Genomic DNA, 11,047 nt, shown 5'->3' with positions numbered 1-11,047 from the left:
AGTATAAAAATGATGCAGGATGAATTAAACAAGTGATGAAATTGATAACATGTAATGTACAAACCTGTAATAAAGTATTAAAAAGTAGTTATACGTTAGAATTTACTCATAGTGATTTGTAGATAATAATATTTTATTCTAAAACGAAACAGCACTTCTTTTATATTCAATTAGTGGAAGAATGTATTGATCAAATAATCGCTACGATAATCAATTTGATCTCTTAAAATATACATTCTAATTATTGTTAATATTTGATAAATACAACACTTTAAATTTTATCATTGTAAACGTTTCAATGCAAACATGATTTTGGTTTTATTTTTCTGATCATTAATATGTCATGTTTATTATGCTATTATGTATCAATTGTTTATTTTATTTCCCTCTCAGCCATTGTATCTGCCAGGGCATATTTACCCTGAAAAGGCTTTTGTTTTATTCTTTATTGGTTTATTGTTTGGTGATAATGAGACATTCATGGTATTATTTAATCTCCTGTGCTATGCATCAGAACAGTGGTTCTCAAACTTTTTCATGTCAACGACCCCCAAAATGATGTTTTTTTTTTGCTGCGGACCCCCTGCCACAAAAAAAATGGCAGGATTTTTCTAAAATATCAGATCTACAAGCGGCACGAAGTGATGCTCTATGAGCTTGTAGATCTGCTATTTTTTAATAGTCAAAGTGTAAAATATGGTTAAAGTGGTTAAAATGATTCTGACGCCATATTAACTATCCCCCCCCGCCCCCTTACCCCCAAGGACTCCACTTTGAGAACCAATGCATTATACTGGCCATGCTGTCATTTTGCTGATTGATTGCCATTACTTTAACAGCATTGTGTGACATGCAAGTGTGTGACCAATTGTAGAATTAGTATTGTGTTTAATAAAGTGCTTATTAGCATTAAGAAGTTGTCCTGTGTGTGTGTGTATCTCTATCAATGACCAGAACTCAACACTGTCTCTATGAAATAATTATAATATCACATCCTTTGGACAGTATGTAACTTTCCTCTTCTACCCCGGATTTGAACCCGGTTTCCTGTGCAAGTGCTGATATATTTTTTTACCATTGAGCTAATAGAGCCTGGGGTTATCTAAATCTCTGATTAGAAGAGCAGGGAGACAAAATACAACCATCCCAATTCTGGTTGTATTTTTTGGCTGTATGAGTTATATTGTATTAACATACTCTACCATACAGATTGGACAAAATTACATTTTATTCATTATTTAAAAAAAGTTACTTAATGCCACTTTAAGAATTATTCATCATGTGCTTTTAAACTAAATAAAACATATTTTTGTTACATTTCCCAACCCTCTTTTGGCCAATCGGTAAGGGCAATTAATCATTTCAGACACAGCCCATGACGAAGTGAGAAAATGATTCTGAACAGTTATTATCGTGGTAGGCTAGTTACTGTATGCAAATGGATATTCCCACAAAATGTACACTCAGCCTGTCTTGAAATGGTGTCATATCTAACTATATAAATGGCGAGCAACTTCCGCACCCTGGGTGCGACACCCCACAGCTCTGTTATCGAATAAACAACGCACCGCCAGACCACATGTCGCCAACTGACTCGCCACGGCAGCCGCGCTGAATTTACGCCTCGCGTAGGGGACATCTCACTGCTCAGTACACCTTTTCCACCGCGCAACATAATTAATTCTACTCACCAAATGTCGGACAAAACGGAAGGGGAGGCAGCTTCGTACCGTTTACCGTGCGCACGACCTCATCACCACAACAGCAGGCAGCCGCTGCGGGGGTTTTTTCCTTTTTTTCCAAACTTTTTTTTTGGTCACCATTTTCTCCAGGCACCATTTCTGGTGTAACGTGCGGCAGCATGCGTTGGCTTGCGCCGCCATTGCACTCTGCCCATCTCCTCCACACCAACACACACGCAGCTCCTTTGCTTCAACCCCCCCCCCCCCCACCCCCCCTTCTTACCTACCTCCTTTGTTCCACCCAGGCCGTTACTTTCACTTCACTCATGTCTCGATCACACTATGTCCGTCCTTCACGTGCCATGTTCATCCCAAACACAAAAACAAACAAGTCGGGTTGCCAAGTCGTTGGCATGCCAGGTTCTCTAAAAACAAGCGCCAGAAACAAGCAACCACCTTCATGCAAAAAAAAAAAACACCGAAGGGGTCCGCCATGTTCCAGGGGGGTCCCCGCGCGGCCCAACACTCCACAGGGGGTCCGTCGACCAGCAGGGGGTCCGCGGGGGTCCCCCTCAAACATCAAAAATATTTTTTTTTCAATTTTTTTTTTTTTTTTTTTTTACTTTTCCACAGTTTTACTCCAGCAATTTGAGTACCCCAATATACACGCGGCCACGCTGGGCCCCGTGCGCGGCTGGGGTTGAGGGGGGCGTAGCCCCCCGAAACTCTAGTATAGAATAAGGTAAATGGCATTAAAATGGCATTAAATGGCAATAGAACAGACTGAATACTGTATCAGGGTCGTATGTACACAAACAGAAAATACTATACTCATAATATGACAAGGTTATGAGTATATAAAGGTAATTTAATTACAAACACTGATGGTGAACTGCAATACTCACAATCCCTCTACAATCTAAACAGTTGTTTCCAATAGTGATTTAGTTGATTAGATGGACTTGTCTATAGAGATTCACAAGTGCACCCAATTTGTTGTAATTGGTCTAAATATTTCAGAAAACGACGATCTACAAGCTCACAACGTGCCACATATCGCCATGCGTTGTGAGCTTGTAGGTCGGCTATTTTTGAATAGACAAAGTATAAAACAAAGCGTTTTATCATATCAATGTATATGTACAAAGTAAGTTGTAACTTAAGTTTTAAAATAATTGTAGTGGAGTATTAAATAATTGGTGTGGTTGTATTTTGTCTCCCTGCTCTTCTATTGAGACATTTAGATTGTGTCAAAGGTCATGTCTCACTATAGACACAGGATATGACACGAAGTTTGACCTGGTGGTCAAGATTTAGTTTATCCCCTGAGCAAGCAGGCCGGCTCTATTAGCTCAATGGTAAACATCTCAGTACTTGCGAAGGAAACCGAGTTCAAATCCAGGGTAGAAGAGGAAAGGTACATTGTGCAGCTTTAAGTACTAGTACTTTAGTATATTTACTTAGTTACTTTCCACTGCTCTGTGGGGGGGGGGGTCATTTCTTGTAAATGGCCTGACTTACTGTAACGCACGCACATACTCACACACGCACATAGGAATGCAGCCAGGCACACGCACGCACGCACGCACGCACGCACGCACGCACGCACGCACGCACGCACGCACGCACGCACGCACACACACACACACACACACACACACACACACACACACACACACACACACACACACACACACACACACACACACACACACACACACACACTTATCCACCTTATGTAATCGAGAAACCTGTGTCAAACTTTTTCTAACATAGCAGCTCTACTACTGTAGCTCACGTATTCGTTCATAATACGAGCTCAGCTGGTATTGCGGAGCCAAAGTATACCATAGGGGTTTGTAATGATTATCAAAGTAGAAGTATAAAGTATGTTGATATATATATTAGTAGAGTAAAAGTCCCTCAAAAATGTAAACATTAGTTTAAACCACTGGCCAGCATTGTGTTTGGCTAAGTAAGTAGGTCAAGGGGCAGGAACATGTGTGGTATGTGAGTGGGCACACACACACACACACACACACACACACACACACACACACACACACACACACACACACACACACACACACACACACACACACACACACACACACACACACACACACACACACACACACACTTTTCCTGGTATCCTATAGTTTCAATTATTATGATTGATTATTATGTTTGATATTATATTGTTTAGACTGATGCTAGGTTCATTGTTTACCTGTGATCAGGCCTGGAATGTAGTCATTTTAGGGGCAAGGCCACCTGGCCTTTGGTGTTTTTTTGAGGGCACAAAGGCCACATGCCAGGGCAGGAAGGCCATCAAATAAAACACATTTTTAGTTTTTAGTTCTTAGTTTAGTTAGTTAAGGAGGATTTCAAATGTAATATGTAGACTATCTGCAGTAAAATAAATACATTATAGTATTTACAATCTGATCCATGCTCAGCCCTGCACCAATCAAAGTCACTGCATTGGTTTAAAGATGGGGACTCAAGGAAGTTAAGAATTCAAAATCTCAACAAAAGAAAGAGACACTGGTGTCTACATATTGACAAGAAAGAGACAGAGGAGAGAGTGGTACAGTCAGCTGGGGTATTAAGGCCACTGTGGCCTCAGGGCATGGAATTGTTTTGAGGGGCACAAGGCCAAACTGAGGGGCAACAACAGCCATGGCATTCGTGGCCTCTCTGAAATTCCTGCCCTGCCTGTGATCCTAGTTTACACACTACACTGTCCACTGTCCACACACACTACATATGTGTGTGTTTACCTTGTTTACTGTAAGACATTCTTACAGCTTCTGATAAATTACTACATTGTAAATTGGAATAGATTAGTGACTTGATCAAGGTCTCAGACTTTTGAGGAAGTTGAAACTGCGTTTTAAGTTGACGTGTACATTTTGTGGGAAAGAGTCTATTGGTTATTCTGCACTGTGTGCATATTATAAGGTGTGTCCTAAACTGCGTGTTGGACAGTAGTTAGAGTCAGGCCCCAACAGACGACAGATCAGAGAGCAACAGTGAAGACCAAAGTAGAACCACACAGGACAAAGAGACAAAGTGAGAAGGTAACTTTTCATCACATTTAGAAATATAGCCATAAATAACGATGCATATAACGATAACAATGCATCATTTACGTACATGACAACATATACTTTACTTCTACTAATTCATTTGACAGCGGTTTCACACTATGGTTCCGGGGGCGCACTCCAGACCGCTCCGTTTCCGAGTGCGCTTGGCTGGCGAGCATTCACACTGGCCAAGTCTCTAACGCGCCCAAATACACTTGCATAATACCCCCGATCCTATAGGTGGCGGCATGCACATAGTGCTTCGCCAGTGGACACAGACGTCATCAACTATGCGACAATGTTTGTGCTGGTCGCGCATAAATATAGGGTTGCCGCTGGGGAGAGAGTCAGGAGCGCACTGAGCGCACAACGACGCGAGCGCACAGAAGTCAAGGCACAGACTGCTGTGTTGTTGGCGCGCGTGTTGTTGACAGACAACGGATGCACGCTTATGAGAAACAACACAAATAAAACCTGGTGAAACACTTGTGTGCATTTGCGCAAGATGAGGATACAGGAAACATTCAGTCTAAATGTCCAGTTTGCTAACCTTCACAACAACTACTACTTTTGTATTTGAAACCTTACATTTCTCTAAATATTATAAACTTTCACGACAGCTTAAGTACAAAAATATATAATTTATGAAAAGGCAACTAGCCTATACTTCATACAGTGAAGTCAGTGAAGTAACGTCTTTTCTTTTTTTACTCTCTTTGTGTGGGGTTTTATCTGGCACATGTATGTATCTGTTATGAAAGAGAAATTGCATCATGAGTGAAACGGCTATAGTCCATGGGAAACCATAAACCTACCATCTAAATGAGTTATATTTACTTACAAATTTCAAATTACAAAGCCTTATAAGCTATATATTTCTGGGATGCATAGTAGCTGAAACTCCACAAGATATCCACAAGATATACTCTTATATATATATATATATATAGATATATATATATATATATATATATATATATATATTGCTGTCATTATATGGCCATGACACGGCCTCTCTTTCTATCTCGCGCTCTCATTCTATTTCTGTATGTAATGTTTTATATAAATAAATAAATAAGTTTTATATATAAATATTGCGGGTTTTAGCGCATCATCCCGCGGGTTCATTTGGTCATTTAATGATAAAATTAACCCGCGGGATGATGCGGTACTAAATATTTCATCATCCCGCGGGTTCATTTTATAATTTAATGATGAAATTAACCCGTGGGATCCGGCCATGGTTGAACCCCTGTGGATTGATCTGCAACGTGTTTTTGTTGACTGTTTTTGTCGAGTTTATATACCGTCACCTATTACAAATAGCGGGCCACTTCCGTCAAACGATACGCTTGCTTTCACATTGCAGTGTACCGTCCCCGAGGACGCAAGAATCGCACCCGAGACTACCTCCCGAGGTGGTTTCGGGTACGGAACGGTGATCCGTTTCGGGGAACGATGCGCAACATTCACACTAGCGCGAAACCTGCCAAGCGGTCTCGAGTGCGCACCCAGGACCATAGTGTGAAACCGCTATGAGTTACTTTGTTGCGTCGTTCCTTAAGATGTCTGACCTGCCACTCACACCAAGGAGGGCGAGGGACGATGGAGGAGTCCGAGAGGAGAGAGGAGAGGAGGAGAGAGGAGAGGAGGAGAGGAGGACACGGTCTACGTCAATACAGACAGTGTCAGAGACAGACCACCAAGGCTCCGGTTCTCAGGGGGCGACAGGAGCTCAAGGTACACTCTTCTCACTCACACCATGTACAGTCGTACCCAAACATTTATCCAACTACTTTTCCAAGGTTGGTGATACTAGGGCTGTGCTCAGAAAAACCTATACAGCGATTTATGGTATGGTCATGCTCGCCTGACGCACATCCATACAGAGCAAGGGTCACCGCCATGCCGGTTTGTGGTGGACATTTTCTGAAAATGTGATTTTTTTGCCACGGACATACACAATAAGTGGTCAATAATATTACCAGAAACCATAGGCAGAGAATGGGGAAGGCTAATAGTCTATTTGGATACAGGATAGGTGGGCACTAGGGACATCTGGGCACCTTCATGTAAAATTGGCTATTTTATCCAAAATGCTTAAAAATGTAATATTTGAAAAATGTTCTTATATGTAAAGTATTCATGATGTGAACATGAACGGTGTATCATTATAATGATGACAATAATAATAATAAGGGTAATAATAATAATAATAATAATAAGTAATAATAAATAATAATAAAGTATACATGATGTGAACTTGCAGGGTAGCCTACATCATTATCAGACTTAAATATATACTTCAACTTATTGTTTATGCCCCAAAATGACTGGATATAGGTTACAGGTAGCAATTTATAGCAATTGTAGAAACATTAGACCTTAATTGTCGAATGTTTAAGCATGTTCTAATCATGTATATTTTAATTGACTTAAAAAACGTTTTGGAAAAAATAGCCAATTTAACACCAAGGTGCCCACTCTTCCTTGGAGCCCACCTACCCTGTTACCGTCTATTTGATCAACTATTATAGGCTACTTGTTTTAAGGACCACATGGTCAACGTTATGATGTAGTAGACTAACATAACAGCAATTAAATCCACTGACTGTAAACAAGAATGCTGTAGCAAACACAGTAAACACTGACTAGTCTGCCCCCCCCCTCCCTCCCTCCCTCTCTCTCTCTCTCTCTCTCTCCCCCCCCCCCCCTGTGGGCCCCTGGGCACTGAAGCTCCCGAGTCCCCCCCCCCCCCCAATGACGTTTTTCTGTTCATTGAATCATTGATAGTGGTGCTAATCATGGGTGTGGTCAACCGTTCTCCTCTGCAGTTCTGGCAGGCCTAGATTCAAGTACTGTAGAGGAGGAGGGGTGGGTGGTCTGTCTGTATTCAAGACAGACCACCCGCAATAATTGAATGGTCTTTTGAATATAGTGATGGGTGAGAAATGTAACTTATATTATGTTGTACAACCTCGATTGGAATGTTTAGATCAGTCATTGGCTATGGGAATGCGTAGCTGTGCTAATGACTGTTGATACATTATTGCCAGGTAGTAGGATCCACTCCCTATGAGATGGAGGCTTTAGGGACAGTCAGAGTTACAGCCGAGAGGGAAATAGCAAGAGTCGCATTCTCCGGTTTACTTCCCGTTTCTGCGTGACGTAGGTGGACGCCCTTTTAGGAGACAGGAAGCAAGTTGGAGTCTATTGATTCCAATGGAATCAATAGACTGAACCATTCTTTAGCTCCATGGTTACTGAACTAAATATTGGATCCGATCGTCACAAGACACACAATATGCACGATTTTCATACTAAAATGCCTTTTTTTTGTGACACAAATTAGGAGAAAATCTACTTTATTATCCACCTTTCTCTATGCTAGCAACACACTCTCGCGAGATCTGGGAAGATATCTGAAGAGTCCATCTGCAGTCTGACGGACGAGACATAGAGGGCTCTGTCTGTCCCTTATATTACTGTATATTGTATTATTATATTACATTTTAACTCTATGCTCTGTCCCCATAAGATGTTCTAAAAACTGATAAACTGAGATTCTATATGTGAATGTGGTAGGCCTACGTGAAATCATTATGGACATTTCAAAAATTAAATAAAATGTGTGTTCAAATGCTCAATAATATCCTTTTCCATTATTAACTGTCTTGGTTACAAATGTATCACTTTAAAATGGCAGACAGTGAGAAAAGTATTCCACATAAAAGTATCAATGCTGTAATAATATGTGTGAAGTCAGAGTGGTAATCAATAGCCTACTTTAAGTAACAAAACAAGTAAACATACCCATTGAGCAGAATGTCAAGTAAAAAATGCATAAGAATATTAAAAAATAGGAGATATATGGTCCATTTGTACACTCAGAGTTGCAGATCTGTAAGGGTCCATTTGGTTCTGTGTGTTACCGCTGTAGATTGTCCTGGTGAATGTGTTTCTAGTTAACATGCCACACACTCAGAGCCATATCAAAGCTACTGGAATGAATACAAAATGGGCCACTGTTCATTTAATTCAATTTTGGGTTCCGTGTGCTGGTGTCTGTCGCCCGCCTCTTCTAGTCCTCTTCTTCCAAAGCCAATGGAGTTCCTTCATGTGGAACGCGTCACGTGAGCCACCCAACGAACGCCAACTGAGAGGGAGAGAAAGGAAATAAATTAGACAACGTGGTGTTGGTACTTTAATAAGGACCCCCAATTTAACATGCATTAGGTCTACAGACCCTGTTAATGGCATGTCTATCTCTGAGACCCCAATTTATATAGTGAAATGTATGTTAATTTAACTCAGTGTGTAGAAACCCTTGATACATTGATCAGTTCCCCTCTTCTAATGCCTCACTAAATTTCCACACCAACACCAGAACTACAATGTAACTTGTAATTTTCACATAATGTTCAACTATCATGACATAGAGATTACAAGAGGGTTCAGAGATTTGTGGTAAAATAAATGTGACGTGCTGTGAGCTTGTAGATTGGCTATTTTTGGATAACTGTGTAGTCACACCCTTACCTTGCAAAACGTGAGGTCCAAGAGGTTCTTGAATGTGGTCACTGCCCTCACCAGGTCAAACAGCGCTGCGTCTGGAACATACAGACACAGGGAGAGTGTTTAAGTAATCAAACCGTTTTTTTTTTTTAGTCAGGCTCTATACTGTTATGCTGTACATTACTTCTAGACTCATGTTAAACCTACCATGGTTTTATAAGCTTGGTCATCACAGACGCTCCTCGATCTCTTCATCCCCACTGCTGTGACGCAGGAAATGACAAGCAGAAACATCTGAGAAAGAAAGAAAATTAAAAAGAAAAGGAGAAGGGTTAGACACAATCAAAGTATCAAAGTTGCATCGAGTCTGTGTGTCATGCAGATAAGGCCCAGTTTTAGCATTACTGTAGCTATAGAAATGTGTTGACGATCCAAGCGCCATTGTCCCATGGTGAATTTATTTTCTTTGTTAGGGGGAAAACTAGCCAGGAAAAAACTACAAACAGTAACATACTAATATCAATGCAGGGTCTTAACATTTTCTGGGGCCTGCATTTAGCTGCTAACCAGTGTTTAATAAAGTCATGTTTGTTGTTTTATTTTATGTAAAGGCTCAGCAACATCACAACTCCACGATGAAAATATATAAACGTTGCCTTGTGCCTGCATACCTGAGGAGAACTCCTCTTGTCCAAAATGGTACAGCTGGGTTCCATGATGCTAACCTGGAGGTTATGCTGTATAGAGAGAAAGAAAAGAGAAGGAAAAAATACATTTAAGATTTCGGGGCTGTGGCATAAGATTGTAGATTGGCTATTTTCAGCCTTATTCTAGCCTTCAGCTAACATGAGCTCGGCAATCTATATAAATTAAATAAGTACCATATCCATAACACAGATTTGCCTACCAATCCATCGATCAACAGTTAGTATCATAACTCTGTGACGTGATTAAAAGTAATGTGGGTATCAACCAAGAAAAGTCTAGTCAGTTAGCTACAGTAGGCTAGCCAGCTAGCACGCTAACATGTACACAATGAAACAGTCAAACATTTCTAAAACGAGATATTTAGACTACACACAGCAGGCATACATCCACACAGATACAAAAAAAAATAGTAGGCTAATATACTAACCTTTAAATTACATTTCCCCGGAGGAAAAGGATCGATATATCAGCTGTGATTTTTCCCTCCTTCGAGAGAAGGGTCAGGGTGCTGCTTGGTAGCAACCGGATGTCCTATGGTTGTTCACGGAACGGACAGTGTTGCCATGTCTGCTTATTATAAGCGACTTTGGGTTTGTTTGAAGACGCTTTGTGAGCTTGTACATCGGCTATTTTCAATATATATATATATATATATGTATTGTATATAGGCCATGTGGCCTATTAGTCGCCACATGACTATAGCCAATACACAGTTTTGGGCTTGTTTTCATAGACCTGGCTGCTTATTTCTCTCGCAAAATATGGCAACACTCTGGTCAGTCAAATTTGATGTAAGCATCCGTTGCGTATATCCGGTGTATACCGCCACCTACTGAACTGGAGTATATTGAGTCCCTGTAAGGCCTAAATAAAGTATGTTTAGTGCTAATAATGAAATATACAACTTGATAATAATAATAATAATAATAATAATAATAATAATAATAATAATAATAATAATAATAATAATAATAATAATGAATTACAGTCAAAACAAACGGCAACATTAGCTCTCACTGAGGTGGACTGATTTATACCTGAAATAAACAC

At 40.4% G+C, this 11,047-nt stretch overlaps 1 long non-coding RNA gene across 1 annotated transcript; it reads right to left on the bottom strand.

The window, feature by feature from the left end:
- Positions 1-8,759: 8,759 nt before the first annotated feature.
- On the bottom strand, positions 8,760-9,567 carry LOC311047216. Its single transcript, XR_014600948.1, has 3 exons — positions 9,497-9,567; positions 9,314-9,384; positions 8,760-8,930 (listed from the first exon to the last, which is right to left on the bottom strand). It is a non-coding gene; the product is annotated as an uncharacterized lncRNA (long non-coding RNA).
- Between the last annotated feature and the right edge of the window lie 1,480 nt (positions 9,568-11,047).

The sequence above is a fragment of the Gymnoscopelus microlampas genome (assembly GCF_963454915.1).
Source record: "Gymnoscopelus microlampas genome assembly, chromosome: 6".
Taxonomy (NCBI): domain Eukaryota; kingdom Metazoa; phylum Chordata; class Actinopteri; order Myctophiformes; family Myctophidae; genus Gymnoscopelus; species Gymnoscopelus microlampas.
Note: the sequence above shows the minus strand (reverse complement) of the source record. Positions and strands in the feature narration are given on the sequence as shown.